Source organism: Lagenorhynchus albirostris, chromosome 17 (assembly GCF_949774975.1).
Source record: "Lagenorhynchus albirostris chromosome 17, mLagAlb1.1, whole genome shotgun sequence".
NCBI classification, from domain to species: domain Eukaryota; kingdom Metazoa; phylum Chordata; class Mammalia; order Artiodactyla; family Delphinidae; genus Lagenorhynchus; species Lagenorhynchus albirostris.
In genome coordinates this window covers 45601359-45621115 of record NC_083111.1, presented here as the reverse complement: position 1 = coordinate 45621115, position 19757 = coordinate 45601359, and the positions used below count along the sequence as shown (strand labels likewise).

Sequence of the window (19757 nt, the reverse complement as noted above, 5' to 3'; positions counted from 1 at the left end):
GGGGTTATGGGTTTTAAGTTTCCTTTTTGCGTGTGTTTTTGTGTGCTTTTATGTAATTTCCAAATTTCATACTATAAATATGTATTACTTTGCAATCAGATAAAAATTAATGTTATTAAAATGAAAAAAAAGTCTAATAGAAAGCATACAGAGCCTGCATTTCAAGTAAAAAGAAATTAGACATTTTTATTTTAAAAACTCAAATTCAGCTTCCCGCATGAAGTTTCCCCATTTGTCCTAGTCAGCTTTGCCATTTGCTCTGTTGGCACTTTGCTAAAAGGGTGACATGGGCCTCAGTTTATCTCTGAGGCCTCCACCACTGGCTCCTCACACAGGGTCTGACTTGCTGTATACTTACTCACTTGATTCTTGGAGCAGTTTAATGTAATAATTTGAGGGCTTTTTCCCCTAGGGCAATAGTTTTTTTTCTTTCCAATTTAGCAAATATTCTTAGGATCTACATCTATTAAATGTTCACCATAAGCCAACTAACTGTACTATACATGGTGGAGATAAAGACAAATGAGACACACACACCAAAAATTCTCACAATATAGTGGGAGAGATATTTCACCAGAAAAAGTATAGTGCAAAAATTCATGAGAGGAAGGAAAAAATTGTTGTGGGACTCCAGAGGTTTTATGCTTGGGAAAATTAAAAGACTGACCAGAGACTGACATATTTTACTTACCCAAAGAAATAACATGAAAAAAAGACATATTGAAATAGAATAAAAGATATACAGGACTGTTACTTCTGATAAACGAAAGCAGGTGACATCCTAACTTGGAGTGGTTCTTTCTGTACAAAATTGATGTCTAAAAACCACATTGATTGCATCACAACCATGACAAGTCATAAAAGTAGCAAACTACGGCTTCAAACCTTTGTGCAAACAACTTGACAATGTAATTTGGAAAATTAACTTCATATTATGAACTCATCAGCTTACATTCCTCTAACAGCTTTGACGGTAACCCAAACGGAACCATTGAATTTTGATCCTGGAAAAGAAAGAGGCATACTCGAACAAAAAAATCATTGTTTCAGGAGGTCAGATCTTGCTCTCAGGCAACCAAGAGGCATGTGTGAAGATTCCTGAGGATGGAGGAGAGTTGAGGGTTAGGGAGAAGACCTGCCTGAGAGAGAGTGGTACAGAAAGCGAGGATGAAGAGGCAGTGAACTCTTAGGTCAGGAACTGCCACTTACCCTCAGAGCATCCGTCATCAATAAACACCAGGGATTAAAGCATTAAAGGCACTGAAACACAGTAACTGATAGTTGTTGGGCTGTTTGAAATAATACTATTAACTATCTCCCTGGTCTTTCTATATCTAGTCTTAAATAGTAAATAATTTCTTTATTTCTTTTACCACTCTATTTTATGAATGGTCATCACAAGACAAACATAGATGAAGAAAGAGTCAGGAAAAAAATAAACAAAAAAGCAGTAGTTGTGAATGAGGGAAACTGTAGCTTTTTATGACTTTTGACAATTCAGGATAACAGAGAAGCATGGGAGGATGCAGAAGCTTTCACCTCTGTATAGTTGAGAATATTAGGAAATGCCAGCTGGAAAATGGGAAGTGGAATAGAAACTGACTTTATTATCTGGCCCTGTAGCTGGAGATATGAGAATAAAAATCCCACCATTCCTCAAATGATAATATAGTATAACCAAGGGCAATTCATATGATACAACCATTAATAAATAGCAAAAGTGACATGAAAATAAGCCATGAGACCTATGAAAAGATACTGCGAAGCAAAGGAAAAAGCGTATCATCTTAGAAAATAAGGGGAAGAGACTAGCTAATATAAATACCCAGTTGCAGAATTCAGGGGAGAGAAATCAGGAAAGGTTTTGGTTTTCTCTAAAGTATGCAAAAATACATGATTTCTATAAAACTGTAGAAAAATACTGAGAGGAAAGAAGAGTCCAGTATAAATAGAAAACAGTGTGAAGTTAAAAAAACTAGATGATATGAAAAGGAAATTAGATAAGAAATAAATGCAAGGAAACAAAGAATGCATTTGCAGAATAACAATCTACACTGATGCAAGTAGAGCAAGTATGAATAATTACTATGGAAGGACAACTTGAAAATCTTTATAATTGTGCAGAGCAAAAAGACAAATAGATGAAGAAATATGAGAGAAAATGTCATAGGTATGAAAGAAAAATGACGTATATAATTATTATAAAGAAAGAAATAATGCTATTCATACATCTATTAATCTTCGTGTTTTTAAAACAGTATGTGTTACTTCATCATGCAGTTTATGATAAATCAATTGAATTTCCATGAGTAAATAGGATGTCAAATGGCCCACATCTAGCAAATATTAAGGCTTAATCAATGTTTCAGTGTATCTATAATCAAGTCATAGGAACTTTTTAAAAATTAAAAAAGATTTCTCATAAATAACTACAATCTGTATTCCAGAATTTATTTATGGTTTTTCATTGTTCAGACATTAGTCTCTGTTCAATCTATTACGGACATTTACCTACTTAAGAGAAAAATAAGTTAAAAAAAGTAGGGTGAAGAGTAGTGGCACTTTCAATTTATACATTATCTACAAGACAATAGGATGCTTAATGAGTATTCTTTGCTAAAAAGTTACCTAAATTGAAATTATCTAAATTAGGGAAAAATAATTTACCTCACAACCTCACAATTTTTTTTTGGCAAAATGATTTAATAAGCAAATTCTCTCATATGTTAAAATATAATTTCATGCATAACTTTTTCGGAACATATTAACCATGAAATCAGATATAAATGCACATAGTAAAAAAAAAAAGGTCATTTCAACATTACACATATCTATTGTTTTCATGTTTCTAAAGGGTATGGGCTTCCCTATATTTAAATGATATATGACTGATAAAACATGAGCTGTGACACTAATAGCTGCCTTAAGTCCAAAACTGTGTGATAATCTTTGAGGCTGTTCATCCTTAATGCTACCATAAGGGGTTGAAAAGTAAAAATTCAGAGAAATTTGATATGTATGCTTATGAGTGTGTACAGAAGAGGATAGTCTGTCTATAAAATATGAAATAATTCACATTTTCTTTTTAAATAATTAGATAAAATAAATACAAACATTAACTGCTTAACTGAGTGGCACTAACAGCCAGGAGATTTGGGTGCTGTGTAGACACTCTCTCTTGATAGAATGATAGTCATGCTCTTGGTTAGACCCAAGTCTTCAGTGGAAGAGATAAGGGTATGTTGGATGGAACTAATAAAGGATACTGTAGGTAAGCTGAGAAATGGAAGCCAATAAGATAAGAAACTGGAGATACTGTTTGATAGTCATTCAGACCTGGATAAATGTTCTGAGATTGTGAGCCAAATTGTCAGCTTTTGTTTGTTTGAAAATCAATTTTGACTAAATACAAATATAAACCATAGAGAAACCTAACCAAAGTTTGAATAAAAATTTTCTTTTAAATTGTTCTTTTAAAATGTTCATTTATCATTTAGCAAAATTTAGTTTAATGTAAAATAGAAGACATTGCCAACATGTGTCCTAAGAGAAGATCGAGTAGTTCTATGCAATCTGTAATTTATTTTTAGTCATCATGGCCATTTAGACAATTATAATTGTTATCCCTAATTTTTAATTAGAAAAAAAAGTCAACAGATGGATATAAAAGAAATCCAAAATTTTTACAGTTATTTATTTTCATTTAACTAAACTGCCTTGCCATACTAAGAAAACATTTTCATAAAGGTTAAATAAAGTATTTCATGGCAACCGCTGCTTCTTAGTGCCTGTATAACAAGAAACATGAGCCAGCCAAAGTTGTGCAAGTTGGTTTTCTTTCCCAGTAAGGGAATGTGGTATCTAAGACCTTGTCCTAACTCATTTTATCCCCAAGTGTAAGTCAAGCAAGTCAAATATGAACTAATGCCTGAAGGGAAGTCCCTGACTCCAAAAGTATGGATTATTTCACATTTATCTTAAAATCTGCTCTCAGAGTTCTTAAAATTCACTAACTTGGCAAGTCAGGAATTATCATGAGAAATGAAATAATTTCATAACTATGAAGTCATCCAACATTCCATGCATCTGACACTCATTGGGCTTGGCCATGTCTTGGGCATTATTCTGACCTTTAGATAATAAGCTCTTCAATATCCTGTTCAGCATGGAAAGAATTAAAAAGTGCCACAGTATAATAGGTATGCCATTGTCTTTAATAGAGTTAATGCTTTTGTTACACAGACTTGTGGTAACAGGTTATGATTAAACACAATCACATTCTGTACGCTGAAATCTTTATAACATTCTTAATCAGTATTTCCCATTACTTAAAAATGGCAAAATACCATGCTTTAATGGTCCAGCTGCACTCCCTTTCTCCAAGCACTCTGTATTAAAATTCACATTTAAAATTAGTTCAGTCAAGGACCTTTATGTTTAGACATCAAGAATTCACATTTGCAGAGCACTAGCTTGTGAAAAGCCTTTGAGTGTCTTGTAAAAAGCTTAAGGAATCCTCAGTTACATTTTTCTCCAAAGCTATATTTCAATATCTAAAATTTATTGCCAGAGAAGGGACAGAGAGACCATTAGCAGCACCAGCAGTCATTCCTCCGGGTGCTTCACAGTTGAAATAATCCCCAGTTGTGCCCTTTCATGCAGGCTTGTAGAAAACTCCAGAAATAAGCCCTGGGACTGGATAAAGTGCCCTATCACAATCCTATCTTTGCCATTTCTTTACGACTTTAAAAGTCTTAACTAGGTCATACTGCAAACCATTTTTACAAAGAAACTTTGAAACATACAGGAAAACTCAACCCCAAACTTCTGCCTCTCATTTAAATGGAGTAAGTGTATTTCCCAACAGTAAATGAAGACATTCCAAATATCTCTATCCACTAGATACTTAATGACCAAAACTGTTAGGGCCCCATTTACTGGTGACTTCAACAAGGCACAATAACCGTCCTCACAGAACGTTAAGTGTCCTGGAATCTCTCAGGAAACTGAAAATATTTTAAGAGAGAAAGGTGAAGAGACCGAGTCTACAGTCTACTATTTTGCTGTTTCAGTGACTGCTTAGAACTAAAATAAAAATGCAGTTTATGGTGACTGGATAGTAGGCCTCGGGTACTCAAATGGAGTCAGTGTTTACAGAATATTTTGGATTAAAATCCTTGCCAGATGGTCCCAAGAACTGTTTACCTCACTGTTGATTTTAGCTATCTTAATGTCAGGAACAATAAAAAGAAGCTTGTTACTGCCACTGGGGAGCAAAGGCATACAATCCTTCCTCCCTAAATGGAATTGCTAGTTGTGGACAGCTGTGCCCTACACAACAGCAAGAGTGTTACTGTAGTTTCTGGGAGTCTATTTCCATGATTAGAGAAAGAGACAATATAAGGCAAATTTAACTTGAAATAATGTCTACTTTAAATCAATAATATTTGGTAATTGTACAATGTACTTTTAGTTTATGATAAACAATAAAACTTCTTCAGAGTTAAACACAATTAGGAAGAGTTGGACATGCATGTGGACCTGAAATGTGTTCTCCTTTGAAGTACACTGCTTGTCCCCTCCTGTAGCATTTTCCTATTTTATAATAGTTTTCATCAGAGGCCACTGGGAGGCCAGAGGGGTAGAGGTGGGGGAGACCAGGAGCTACTCCTAATTATAAGTCCAACTGCATTGACAGCATACAAAAGCATACATTTTGAGATCAGAGGACCTCTTTTTGTGTGTCTATATAAATACACATAAAAGCATCCAATATGATGCAAAGAATGCTGTTTACAATGTTCATATTGTGAAAATAAGCTTTTAAATCTATGTTCTTGAGAAATATCAGATATGAGAAATCTCAACATTTATTTATTCAGTGAACACTTATCAAATGCCAGTTATCAGCAAGATACAGGATTAGATACTGTGGAAAATCACTTTTTTATTTTTGTATTTTTTTAACATCTTTATTGGAGTATAATTGCTTTACAGTGGTGTGTTAGTTGCTGCTGTATAACAAAGTGAATCAGCTATATGTATACATATATCCCCATGTCCCCTTGCTCTTGCATCTCCCTCCTACCCTCCCTACCCACCCCTCTAGGTGGTCACAAAGCACCGAGCTGATCTCCTTGTGCTATGCGGCTGCCGGGTTCTCAAGTCCATTCTCTACGTCTGTGTCTTTATTCCTGTCCTGCCCCTAGGTTCTTCAGAACCCTTTTTTTTTTTTTTTTTGGATTCCATATATATGTGTTAGCATACGGTATTTGTTTTTCTCTTTCTGACTTATTTCACTCTGTATGACAGACTCATCCACCTCACTACAAATAACTCAATTTCATTTCTTTTTATGGCTGAGTAATATTCCATTGTATATATGTGCCGCATCTTTATCCATTCATCTGTCGATGGACACATAGGTTGCTTCCATGTCCTGGCTATTGTAAATAGAGCTGCAGTGAACATTGTGGTACATGACTCTTTTTGAATTATGGTTTTCTCAGGGTATGTGCCCAGTAGTGGGATTGCTGGGTCATATGGTAGTTCTATTTTCAGTTTTTTAAGGAACCTCCATACTGTTCTCCATAGTGGCTGTATCAATTTACATTCCCACCAACAGTGCAAGAGGGTTCCCTTTTCTCCATACCCTCTCCAGCATTTATTGTTTGTAGATTTTTTGATGACAGCCATTCTGACCGGTGTGAGGTGATACCTCATTGTAGTTTTGATTTGCATTTCTCTAATGGAAAATCACTTTTTTTTAAAAGCCTCCTTTTTTTTTTTTTTACACTGTTGGTTAGCAGAAAATTTTATTTTATTTTACAAAACTAGCATAATCCTGAGACAAAAAAAAGAACAAAAGATCCCCCAAACAGGCCAACAAACAAACAAAAAAAACCTATAGACTAATGAATGAACACAAATGCAAAAATATTAAGTGGAATACTTCTAAATAAAATCTAGGAGTATGTTTAAAGAATAAATGCTGTGTTCAGGTATTTGTTCCAGGAATGATGATACAGTTCAATATAAAGAGTCTGTTAGTATATATTGCTCATTTCATCACACCTACAGGTCAAAGGCAGCAAAAATGATCATTTCATAGTTCAAATAGAATCAACTTTTGCTCATGTTGAAAACACAGTCACAGCCTCCTAACACGTTTAATGTGGAGACAGAAACTCCTCAGTACACAAGGTCCTCTCCTCTCTCTACAGGCTCATCCTGCCCCGACCCCGCCCCTCCCTGGAGTGAAAAGCCTCCTACTTTTTTTCCCTCTTTTTACTTTCAGCAAATACCCACTACCACTCATCCTCACTCCAAAAGGAGGCTTTTGTGGTAAGCTAAAAATGGCCACAAATTCTCTTAGCAACTTGCATCAAGAGGTTAAAATCTTGTTCCTTATCCTTTGGATCTGGCCTCACCTTGTGATGTGCTCTGCCTAGTAGAATGTGGCAGCAGATACTGTGAGAGATCTGAGCTTAGGCTCAACAGGCTTTGCAGTCTTTGCTCTCGTTCTCCCAACTAGGCTAGCCTGCTGGAAGGATCACATGGAAGAGAACCCTGGCCAGTGGTCTGCCAAGTACCAAATATGTAGGTGGGGCAGTCTTGGACCACCCAGCCCCAGCTGGCCTACCATGTGACTGCAGCCTCATGAGTGAGCCCAGCTGAGATCAGCAGAAGAACCTCTTAACTAAGTGCACCTAGATTTCTGACCAACACACTCATGAGCTAATAAATTTTTTAAGGTCACTAAAGTTTTATGGTGGTTTGTTAAGCAGCAATAGATATTTGGTATAAACCTCATTCCATCCAGGGTCAATCCTTCTACTTGTGATCTGGATGCCTTCTTCTTCTCCCCTTCTGGGACCTGATGCTGTTAATCATTCTTCCTCTCTTCTGCATCACCAACCTATCTGCTATTTACTTCTGCTCATATATGAACGTGCCTAAGGTACTTTAATTTAAAATCCTTGCTTGACCCTGCAGCTTTCTCTAGCTAACACCCAATCAAGATTAAAAAAAAAAAAAATTCATGCTCATTCTCCCTGTTTCCTCACCTCCCATTCATTTTTCAACCCACTCAATCTGATTTCTATCCCTATCTTGCCAGTGAAAATGCTTTCCTTGAGCTATCAGTGACCTCCCAATTGCCCGATACAATGGTCTCCCCAGTTCTTGCTTCACTCAATCTCCTTATGGCATATGACACTGATAATTCTATCCTTCTAGATAGTCTCCTAGGCTCTTAGAACACGATTATGTCCCAGTTTTCCTGCCATGTCTTGGTTTTCTTTCTTCCTCTTATTCCTCTTCAATGGATCCCATTCCTCAGCCTAACCCCTAAATTCTATGGGGTTTAAATCCTTATGGCAGCTCAGCCCCAAGACAGCCCCAATGATCCATGTCTCCTTTTATTTGTGTCTTTGTGTAGTCCCCTCCCACAATGAACAGGGCTGATCTGGACAACCACTAGGATATTACAGAAATGATAATTAATGACTTCTGAGCCTAGGTCATAAAAGACACTGTGGCTTTTGTCTTGTTCTATCTTGGATAACTTGATTTGGGGGAAGCCAGCTGCTATGTCTTGAGAGTACTCAAGCAACTCTTTGGAGAGATCCTTGTAGCAAGGAGCTGAGGTCTCCTGCCAAGAGCCATATGAGGGAGCCATTTTGGAAATGGATCCTCCAGCCCAGTCAAGCCTTTAGATGATTGCAGTTCTAGCTAATGTCTTGACTACAGCCTTACCAGAGACTCTGAGCTAGAACCACCCAGGTAAACCACTCCCAAAGTTCTTGGCTAATGAAACCGAGATAATAAATGTTCGTTGTTTTATTTACTCAAGTTGTGGAGTAATTTGTTAAACAGCAATATGTAACTAATACAGAGTGTGGTACCCGCAAGTGGGGTGCTACTGTAACAAAAGCCTAAAATGGGGTGGGGCGGGGCACTGGAGCAGGCCTGTGCACAAAAACCAGAAAGACTTGAGAGTATTAGTGTAGACTAAGGTGCTTCAAAGATACTATTAATTGAAACTTGATGGTCTTAGAGGAGGCTGCCAGTGAGGAAGTGAGGAAAATGTTACTGGAAACTGGAGGAAAGGGGTTTCTTGTTATGCAGTGGCAGAGAGTTCAGCAACACCAGAACCTGCAGTAACATGGAAAGCAGAAAATGTGCCTAATAAACCATGTGATCTAGCTAAGGAGATTTCCAGGCAGTGTTGAAGTGCCTCCTGGCTCTTATCTGCTGCTTGTATCAAAGTCCAAGAGGAACGATGCATGCATGAGGAAGAATTGTTAGATAAACAGGAGCCAGGACTTGCTAGTTTTGAAAATTTCTAGCCTTCCAGATGGAAACGATGTTAAAAATCAAGAAAGACCTTCCAGGCAAAGATCAAATCCAGGACACAGCCAGGAAAGCTGGGTCTAGGGAATGAAGCTAAGGATGTGGTTGTAAAATCCTCTGTTAAGATCTCAGAAAGATCTAAATTGGTGTCTCAATGAACTATTCAAACAATAGGGCTTCTGAAACACTTAAGGGTGATGTCCCTTAGCAGTATGGGCAGAATCCCAAAGCAGAGAAGGAACTGTCTTGAAGAGATGTGGGTGTGATTTTGTCCATAGTGCTGAACCAAAGCACTGTAAGATTAACAAGAGACCTACAGTGTTCTTTAAAGAATTATACTGGCAGAAACACTGCCAACTTAGACTGAAAGAGACTAAGACAGTACAAAATGTAAAGGGGCCTTTAAACTTGCATAATTCAACTGGTAGAATGCAGGCTGAGAAAACTATGAAGAGCAAACAAAGGATATTTTTCTCATGGAAAAGGATGGATGACATACAGGCTTGAGCCAAAAGTCCAAAGCCAGGAGCCATGGAAAATTATTCCCAAGCAGCAGTATGAATGATTACTGATTAAGAAACTTCCAACATTTACCTGTTTGGATTTCAGAATTTCTATGGATCAGTAACTCCCATGTGTCTCCCATTTTCTCCTCCTATGAATGGGAGTATCTATAATAGTTATCCTATGCCTGTACCACCACTGTACATTTTTCTACAGCAAGAGCTAACTCATAACATCCTCTGATCTTAGCACTCTTTCCTTGGGCATTCGTGTCTATTCCCACTGCTACCTAGGCATTGATGAGAGGCCAAATCTTTACCTCTAGCCCAGACTATTCTTCTGAGCTCCAGACCATTACATTCAATTTGCCTATTCAACATGGCCACTTGGAGGTCTCGTTAGAAAAGAGAAAGGAAAGGAAAGGCACCTTTGGATACACAGAGCTGAGGTCTTTAGTAGGCACCTTATAAATGTCATTTCATGGGATATTCACAGTAACTTCTTAATTTTGCAGAAGAGGAAGCTGAAGCTCCAAGGAATTACGACACTGTCCAGTTTTACACAGCTAAAAACCTTAGGAGGGAAATCCAGGTGTTTACAGCTTCAAATCTGTGCTGTTTCTAATATATCATCCTTCCTGCCTCCAAAGTAACCTAACACTCAAATGTGTCCAAAATGAACTTTAGGGACACTGTGCTGTGCTCTCACATCTGCCCCATTCTCTGTATGGAAAACACTGTCCTCCTACTCAGTTCCCTGTTGTGGCCAAGTACACCACCACCAACCTGTCCCCTAAGTCTGAAACCTTGGAGTCGATCCAGGCCCTTCTCTTCCATGGTCAGTTACCAAATTCTGGTGATTATAACCTTCAAAATATCTTCCAAATGGATCTCTCCTTAATAAACCTTCTCTTAGCATGTTAAAGATTTTGTTCCACTGTCTATTAGCCTCCACTATATACAAAGAAAAGTCAGTAGTTATTTGAATTGTTGTTTCCCCTATAGTTTAACTCTGGCTGCTTCAAGGTTTTCTCTTTATCTTTGGTTTTTAGTAGTTTCATTATGATGTGCCTGGGTGTGAATTTCTTTGAAACATCTGTTTGGAGTTTTTCCTGAGCTTCTTGGGTCTGTAAATTTCTGTCTTTCACAAAGTTTGGGAAGTTTTCTGAGATTATTTCTTTAATTTTTGGAGCCCCATTCTGTCTCTCTCCTCTCAGTCTCTCATTACAATTACTCATATATTAGATCTTTTGAAATTGTCCCACAGGTCCCTGCAGTTCTATTTATTTTGTTTGAATCTTTTTTTCCCTCTCTTCTTCAGATTTGATGATTTCTAGTGATCCATCTTCAAGTTTACTGACTTTTTTCTTGTGTCATGTTGTATTTTTATTGCTGAGTAAAAAATTACTACAAATTTGGCAGCTTAAAACAACTTACATTTATTATCTCACAGTGTCTGTGGGTCAGGAGTCCAAGCAGAGCTTAGCTGGGTTATCTGCTTATGGTCTCACAAGATTGCAACTGAGGTGTCAGCTGGGCTGCATTCTTACTTAGAGGTTTGACTTGGGAAGAATCCGCTTCCAAGCTCACTCAGGTTGTTGGCAGAATTTATTCTCTGGTGTCTATATGATGCGGGCTTTGACTTTTTAATGACCAGCACTGGCAGCCACCTGCAGGTGCTGGTGGCTTCCCACAGCTCCCTGCCCCATGGTCCTCTTCATAGGCAGCTGCAACATGGTAATTTGCTTCTTCAAGGCCAGGAGGAATGTATGTATCTCTCTCTCTCCTCACAAAAGGGTCCAGTCTCTTTTTTAGTAGTTTTACCTGATTAAATTAGCCCACCTAGAATCACCTCTGTTTTGATTAACTAAAAGACAACTAACAGATATAGAGAAATAGTGGTTACCAGTGGGAGAAGAGAAGGGGGAAGGGGCAAGATAGGGGTAGGGGATTAAGAAGTACAAACTACTGTGTATAAAATAAATAAACAACAAGGATATATTGTACAGCACAGGGAATATAGTTAATATTTTATAATAACTTTAAATGGAGTATAATTTATAAAAAAATTTGAATTACTATGTTGTATACCTGAAACTAATATTATATTGTAAATCAACTATACTTCAATTGAAAAAATGTTAAAAAAACAACTAATTTAGAAATTAATTATATCTGTAAAATTCCTTTACTGTTGCCATAGTTGCTTTAAAGTACAATATATGCCTGATAATTCCAACCTCTGGGTCACATTGGTGTTGGAATCTGTTAATTACCTTTCCCTTGAAATTGAGTAACTTTGGTTTTTTTTGAGATTCTTGAGATCTGTCAAGTAATTTGGGGTCATATTGTGGACACTGTAAATGATGCTATGTTGTGGACACTCTGGATTCTCTTATAAGTCCTCCAGAGTGTTAATATTTTTAACAGGTAATTAATTTGTTTAGAGTCAAACTAAAACTCTTACACCTGGGTGAGTGACAGTGCAGATTAGTTCAGTTCTTTAAGCCTTGGGTACAATCTGCTTTCAGTCTGCCCCATGCATGTGTGGTTCAGTAGTAAGCAGACAGGTGGGCCAAATTTCAACATATTATTTTCCCATTCTCTGGCTTTTCATTTTCCAAGATTTTCTCCTCACTGTCTAGCAGCCTTGGTTGCCTGAGCTCTTTCACCTGGTACCTTGGGCCAGAAAGACAGTGGGCCACCCCTGCGCTGCTACAACTGTGGTTGCCCTCAGAGCAAAGGCAACAAAAAATGGGTAAATCGTTCTGTGCAGATTACTTGCTCGAAGATTCTATTCACCTCCAAAATCTGCCTGCCTTTGTTCGTCTCCAGAGGTAGTTGCTTTGTGTTTTGCTCACAATTTATAGCTGTTATTCACAGAAAGATCAGTCTGTTAGGCATTTTCACCAATCGCTGACTTCTACTCTGTCTTGGCTCAGGTACTATAATCTCTCTCACTCCTGGGCTATACAGTGGTGCCCATACAACCCTCTGCATGTATTCTCAGCCTCCTCTAGACTGTCTTCTCAACTACACGACGGCAATCTTTCCAAAATGCAACTGTGATCCTCTGACGACTCTACTTAAAATCCTTCAGTAGCCAAAAGCTGCCCATCACATTTAGTTGTATCTCCTCAAAATGGACAGCCAGGCTCTTCAGAACATAACTCCTCCAAACAGTGGTGTGTTGGAGCTGGCTCATACTTGTTTGTGAAAAAGTATTGCTAAATATTCAGGAATCTTGTGAGCTGGTTGTTAAATCATTGGTAGCTTGAAATCAGCGATGGTAGGAGTACTTTCACCATGATAATCGGCCAACCCTGCAAATCAGGGTATTCCCATCACCACCAAAGAGCCAGTTTCCTAGCACACATCTCTTCAGCATGGCATGCAAATTTATGCCTGAGTTTATTCTGAACAAAACCTGAATTCCCTTGAACATGGCATGCTGCCTGCCTGTCCGTCTCCCTGGTTCTGCCTCATGTGCACAGCATACAAGGGCCCTCATGGCCTTCATCTACTTTACTGTCTTGCAATTCCACACATGTATTCTACACTGTAGCCAAATTAGTCAAGTCCTACCATGCCATGTTGTTTCATGCCTCTGTGGCTTTCACACATGTTGTTTCCTTTACCTGGAACCGCTTCCCCCCTGCCTTTCCCTGACCTAACACTTATTTAAACATGAAAATTCAGTACAAACATGCCTTCCACTAGGAAGCCTTGGCAGATTCCCCTCCTCATGTTAGGAAACATTTTCTTTGAGTTCTCATTAAGACCATGTCCATATCCAGATGCAGTTGATTGTATTTCCTGGTCTCTTGCTCTTCTTCCCTATGGCTAGTGTTTTAATTCAGTTACCCATCATTTCTCCCTGTCTGGATGCCACAATATCCTCATAGATATAGATCATGTCTATAATAATTTGTTTACTTTTCTGACTCCCTCATCAGACAGTAAGTTTCTTAGAAAAATGTACATATTTAATTACACACAATAGGTCACAAGAAATGATCATTTATTGATTAAAAATGAATGGGAGGGAAGGAGACCAAACAAGCAGCTAGAAAGAAATAATGGCAGAGAGGAGGGCTTGTGAGTAGACTGAGGCAGGCCTTGGATGCCAGATAGTTTGGGTATATTTAATAGATGATGATGGAGGCTGTAAATATTTTTGGACAGGAAAGTATCAAAACATTTAGGAAAATGAGCTGTAGTCTGCAAGGTAGATTGAAGTGGGGCAAAGATGTAACTAAGAGAATAATTGATAAAAACTATTGCAATAGTTCATAAGAGAAGCATTAAAAATAACCATTCTTGATATATTGGGTTGGCCAGAAAGTTCGTTTGGGGTTTTCCATGGCATGCTACGAAAACCTGAACGAACTTTTTGGCCAACAATGTCATTACACTTGCCACTGTTCTAATTAGCATTTGAAATTCCTGTCTTTTAGTCTATATATAAATATTTTCAGGGTTTTTACTTAACTTCTGTCTGATTTAATAATCTATATCCTTTATTTTAAAAAGTTGAGAAGTATATAAAAATGTAATACATTGGAAAAATACCACCTTAAAAAAAATACACCATTCAGAGGCAACCACTGGTTAACATTCTGACATACCTTCCAGTATTTTGACATATTTTCCAGTATTTTTCTATGCATTTTTTCTTATATTGTTAAGATCATATTGTATGTGTAGAATTTTATGTTCTGCTTTTCGGACTGATATGATATGGAAGCACTTCACCTTCCTATGTAAAAATTTAAAGGTCCCATAAAAGTTCATCTCATAGATACGCCAGATTTTACGTACCTATTTCTTTAAAAGTGAACATTTTGATTTTTTGATGGTATAAGTCAAATTATAATAAACATTTTTGTGTATAAACCTTTGCTCTAATTTGGATTGTTTCCTGAGAGTAGATTACTAGTAGGAGATTTACAGGGTCAAAGGCTATGACCATTTTAATAGCTATAATGCTTCTTATCAAATTGCTTTTCAGAAGGAAGTATCAATTCCACCTGCACCTTCAGTGTGTAAGAGTGCCTTTTCATTGCCCTTTCTAAGCAAACTCTGATATGCTGTGTGCCATATAATATAATAGCAGGGGCGAACACTTGACAAATTTATCAGTTTGAACAGTTTTGCCAACACAGGATATTTACCTGCGTCCCTAAGTCTACTTTTAAAATTTTTTAACTTGTGACTGTGGCAACAAGAAATGTGCTCATTCTCTAGGTATATGTGTGCACATGCACTATATAAATGGATATGGAAAGAGTGGTGACTGAGTGAGAAATGACAGTCTAGCCAATAAAATTGACAACGGCTGGAATTTCCCTAACATAGGTAGATACTCAAAAAACCATCACTTTTCCTTTAGGCAGGAGGAAAAATGATCAGATCTCACTTTTAAATATTTTTACATCCAAAAATAGAGAACTGTGGAACTTCCTGTCTATATGGGCTGAGAACAAGAACAATACAAATATTTCACTGTTATGTGGTAAGCACAGGTTGATTTTACAAGTGTTAGATTTAAACTATTACCTGTCATTTCATAATTTCTGAAAAATGCTACCAAGTTTTCAAGTGATGGGAATCCCATTTAGATCAGAACAAAGACAATTTTATATCAAACCTTTAGTCTCCTGAATTTTGTCCACTGAGAGACCTGAGAGCAGGGTTTGGCAAATCAGGCATGGCTTCTGGGCCAAATGTGGTGCACCACCTATTTTTGTATAGCCTGTGAGCTAAGAGTGTTTTTTACATTTTCAGATGGTTGAAAAAGGTCAAAAAAAGCATACTAGTTTGTGATGTGTGAAAATTATTGAACTTCAAATTTCGTTGTCTATAAATAGAATTTTATTTAAAATTTTTAAAATTTATGTCACACTCATTTAAAATAAATTTTAAAATTTATTTTAAAATTTTATGGCACATAGTCAAACTCATTTGTTATCATTGCTTTTGTACAGAGTTGAATAGCTCTGAGAGAGGCTCTAAGGCCCTGAAAGCCTAAAATATTCACTGTCTGGCCCTACATAAAAAAGTTGGCCCATCTCTGCCTGATGAAACTAACATCTGATTTACATTTTCTTCCCTAAATCTGATTACTTTGATGAGTATTTCCCAGATGCTCTGCTGCTCTTCCAAATTGATTCTTACCTTGTTGCATTTCGCATTTTTAAATATCTGCCATTTTCACAAGCTTATAAAACTTCCTACTATATCCATTTTGGAGCAATATTTTGTTATTTTCTATAGCTCTGCCTAGAGCTCATTTTCACCTTGACTGATGGTTTTTTTTTTTTTTTTTTTTTTTTTTTTAATGGTACGCGGGCCTCTCACTGTTGTGGCCTCTCCCGCTGCGGAGCACAGGCTCCGGAGGCGCAGGCTCAGCGGTCATGACTCACGGGCGCAGCCGCTCCGCGGCATGTGGGATCTTCCCGGACCGGGGCACGAACCCGTGTCCCCTGCATCGGCAGGTGGACTCTAAACCACTGCGCCACCAGGGAAGCCCTTGACTGATGGTTTGATTACTAAAATTCTGTCACTCGTAGTAAGAATTCTAAAAAAAAAAAAAAAAGCATAATCTATAAATTGGGCATGTTTTTTTTTTGCGGTACGCGGGCCTCTCCCATTGCGGAGCACAGGCTCCGGACGCGCAGGCCCAGCGGCCATGGCTCACGGGCCCAGCCGCTCCGCAGCATGTGGGATCTTCCCGGACCGGGTACGAACCCCTGTCCCCTGCATTGGCAGGCAGGCGGACTCTCAACCACTGCACCACCAGGGAAGCCCTAAATTGGGCATGTTTTGAGGGTAAAAGCAAATGTAATTCCTTACATACAAGATAGAGGCATTCCTTTTGCAAGCAGTTTAATTACCTAACAGTGTTCTCTCTTAAGCAGAAAAGGAAGTTAACTTGAACAGCCTACACACAAGTCCTACTATGATGGAAGCGCCACTAAAGTCAGTTTGGCTAAATTAAACAAAGCTTCCCTTGACTCTGAGCTGCATATACTGCCCATATTCTGGGGAAAGATTCCATAAACTCACATATCCAGTCCTTAGATTCAACTTCATATAATGTGAAGCACTTCTCAGTAAAGGACTGGTTACTGTTCTCGTCCAACCTGATCTGAAGTCTACTGAATTGGAATATTTAAGGGCCCTCTGTGGTGGCATATATGACTGTGCAGCTGAATATGTTCAATTATTCCCTAGGAAAAAGTTTTGTTCTTCCTTTGTTTGCTTAGGCAAACAACTGTTGTGGGATATCCAGCATTTTAAGTGATTCTGCCTCAGAGCATGTGTTAGAAACTATAAGGAGAGTTTATAACATTTCAATTCTAAAAGGTTTTTCAGCTTTGGATTTCTGGAATTGGTTGTGTCTATATTTTTTTCCATCCTGTTGGGACTTACTGTTGATAGCAACCTCCTGTGTGGTTCTAAGACATGTTGACCTCTTTGAAACCTTTCCAGGTGTCATTGCCACTTTCTTGCTCTCTGCAATATAAGCTACATTGTTTAGCAGAGTTAAGTTCTCTGAACTTTAGAAATCCTCCCTGAGACTATGAATTGACTAACACCCAAGGTAGCATAAACATGCAGACACAAATGTTCCTAAAACCAAGCTGCTGGGCAGTGCAGGATGTGACTTGGAGTCTGGAAAAAGGAACAGTTTGCTCACTTGTGAGTCTATGACTACCTCCAGGTGCAGTTTGAAGCTAAGTGGTTAGCTTTTCTGATCCTCAGATGTAACCTCTCATTAGAACACAGCAGAATGTGCAATTGTGTGTGTATGGAATTCCATGAAGACCCTCTGGGCCCATTAAGACCTCTCTGGCTTCAGAGGGTCCTAAAACACACTTCTTTACGTAGCATAGGTAGCTGTAGTAAAGAGACACCTTTTACAAATACAATCTAAGTTTTAGTCTAAAGATTATAATGACTGTAGCTCATCTTAAAATTTGTATCCAGAGGATGCAGTTACAAATTAAAAAGAGGAAAACAAAGTTTAATAGATACCTGTCTTATGTTTCCAGTTTGTCATTAAAAGGTTCTTATTGTTTTTGGTCCTTAAAGCTTTGCAAGGGTTCATACTTGTACCAAGAATCCCATATTAGTCTAGCTTTAAATGTAGAGTATTATACCAGTGATTTTCTCAGCCCTTCTCTTAAAACCTCACCATTTGGCTCTTCTAACAGACGAATCATGCTGCCAAAACCTAGGAGAGTTTGACAATGTTGTGGAAATAACACTATATTGAGAGTGAAAAGACATGGGATTCAGATCCATCTCTACCACCATCTTAGCTTAACATTTCTGTCTCCTTACCTATAAAATATGCGTAACAAAAAATACAAATCACACAGGGATATTATGAAAACAAGACTAGTAATAAATACAAAAAGACCCAAGTGCAGAAGAGTATAAATATGAAAGGTATAGTGTGGCAGTGGTTAGCCATTCTTTTTTCCTGTTTATGTCCTTCCCATCTAGAAACCGTACATCCATAACATGAAGACTACTGTTACTCCACACCCCTGAGCCTTCTGTTCTTACGATCACCTTTCCCATCCTGGCTCCAGTCTCCAGGGAATCTTGAGGGTCACTGAGGGCCATGGTAGTCTACGCAGCTTAAAATGACTTTGAAGGGAGGTAAGCTTCCTCTGCTTTGCTTTTTATTGGCTAAGGCCTGCAGCGTGTGTGTATGAATGGGTGAAGTGGCTACAGGTACAGTATACGATCACACATTACTGCACCTTCTCAGAGGTTTCTTTCCCATCACTACTAGTTCATTTCTGGGAATGCAATGAAAATAGAAGCCTTTCGAAGCTCTAAAAGGCTGTACAACATGGATTGCCTCTGGGTGGTTGGAATTATAGGTGGTCTTTTTCGTTTACCTTTTTTGGTTTATATATCTGCTCTACGTTCTTACTTTTGCAATTAATAAGAAAAAAAATTACTTATTTTTGAAACGAACCAACCAACCAACCAATTGTCTTTTAATGATGTTACAAGGGGTAAACAACCAAACGACTTAAAAACTCGCTTACACAGACATTTCTCAAAAGGAGGATTAGAAAATAAGGGCACGGGCTTTCCTGGTGGCGCAGTGGTTAAGAATCCGCCTGCCAATGCAGGGGACACGGGTTCGAGCCCTGGTCCGGGAAGATCTCACATGCTGCGGAGCAACTAAGCCCGTGTGCCACAACTACTGAGGCCTGTGCTCTAGAGCCCGCGAGCCACAACTACTGAGCTCATGTGCTACAACTACTGAAGCCCACGTGCCTAGAGCCCGTGCTCCACAACAAGAGAAGCCACAGCAGTGAGAAGCCCCTGCACTGCAATGAAGAGTAGTCCCCGTTTGCCACAACTAGAGAAAGCCCACGCGCAGCAAAGAAGACCCAATGCAGCCACAAATAAATAAATAAAATAAACTAAAAAAAAAAAAAGAAAAGAAGGGAATGTCATTCATTCTAAAAATACAAGTGCAATATCATATCATATGAGACAGTTTTGTAAGAACGTTTATTAGAAAAGGAGATATGATGTCTTAATGTCCTGTTAGAATAACCAGAATTAAACAGACTTAAGAAGAACTGCACTATATCTACTTTTCCAAATTTTATACTAATAGTGTGGCAATATGACGAAAAAGCAAGTAAGAAATCAGAATCGAGCTACTGAAAAAAAGAAAATAGCTGAGGGTGTAACATATTCTAAAGCTGGTCTATAGACGAGATGGGAAAACTCTCTAATGACTTTCTTTTAATCATAAGCAGACAGTAGTTTGCTTATTACCCAGAGTTTTAGAAATACATTATTCCTGAGAGTACTTCCTAGGATTTCTTTTACTCATTTAAGACATCATCTTTGTATTTA

General features: G+C 38.1%; 1 protein-coding gene across 1 annotated transcript in view; it reads right to left on the bottom strand.

The window, feature by feature from the left end:
* VPS13B (vacuolar protein sorting 13 homolog B) overlaps positions 1–19757 on the bottom strand; it is a 793535-nt gene that overhangs the window by 68931 nt on the left and 704847 nt on the right. The window lies entirely within an intron of this gene.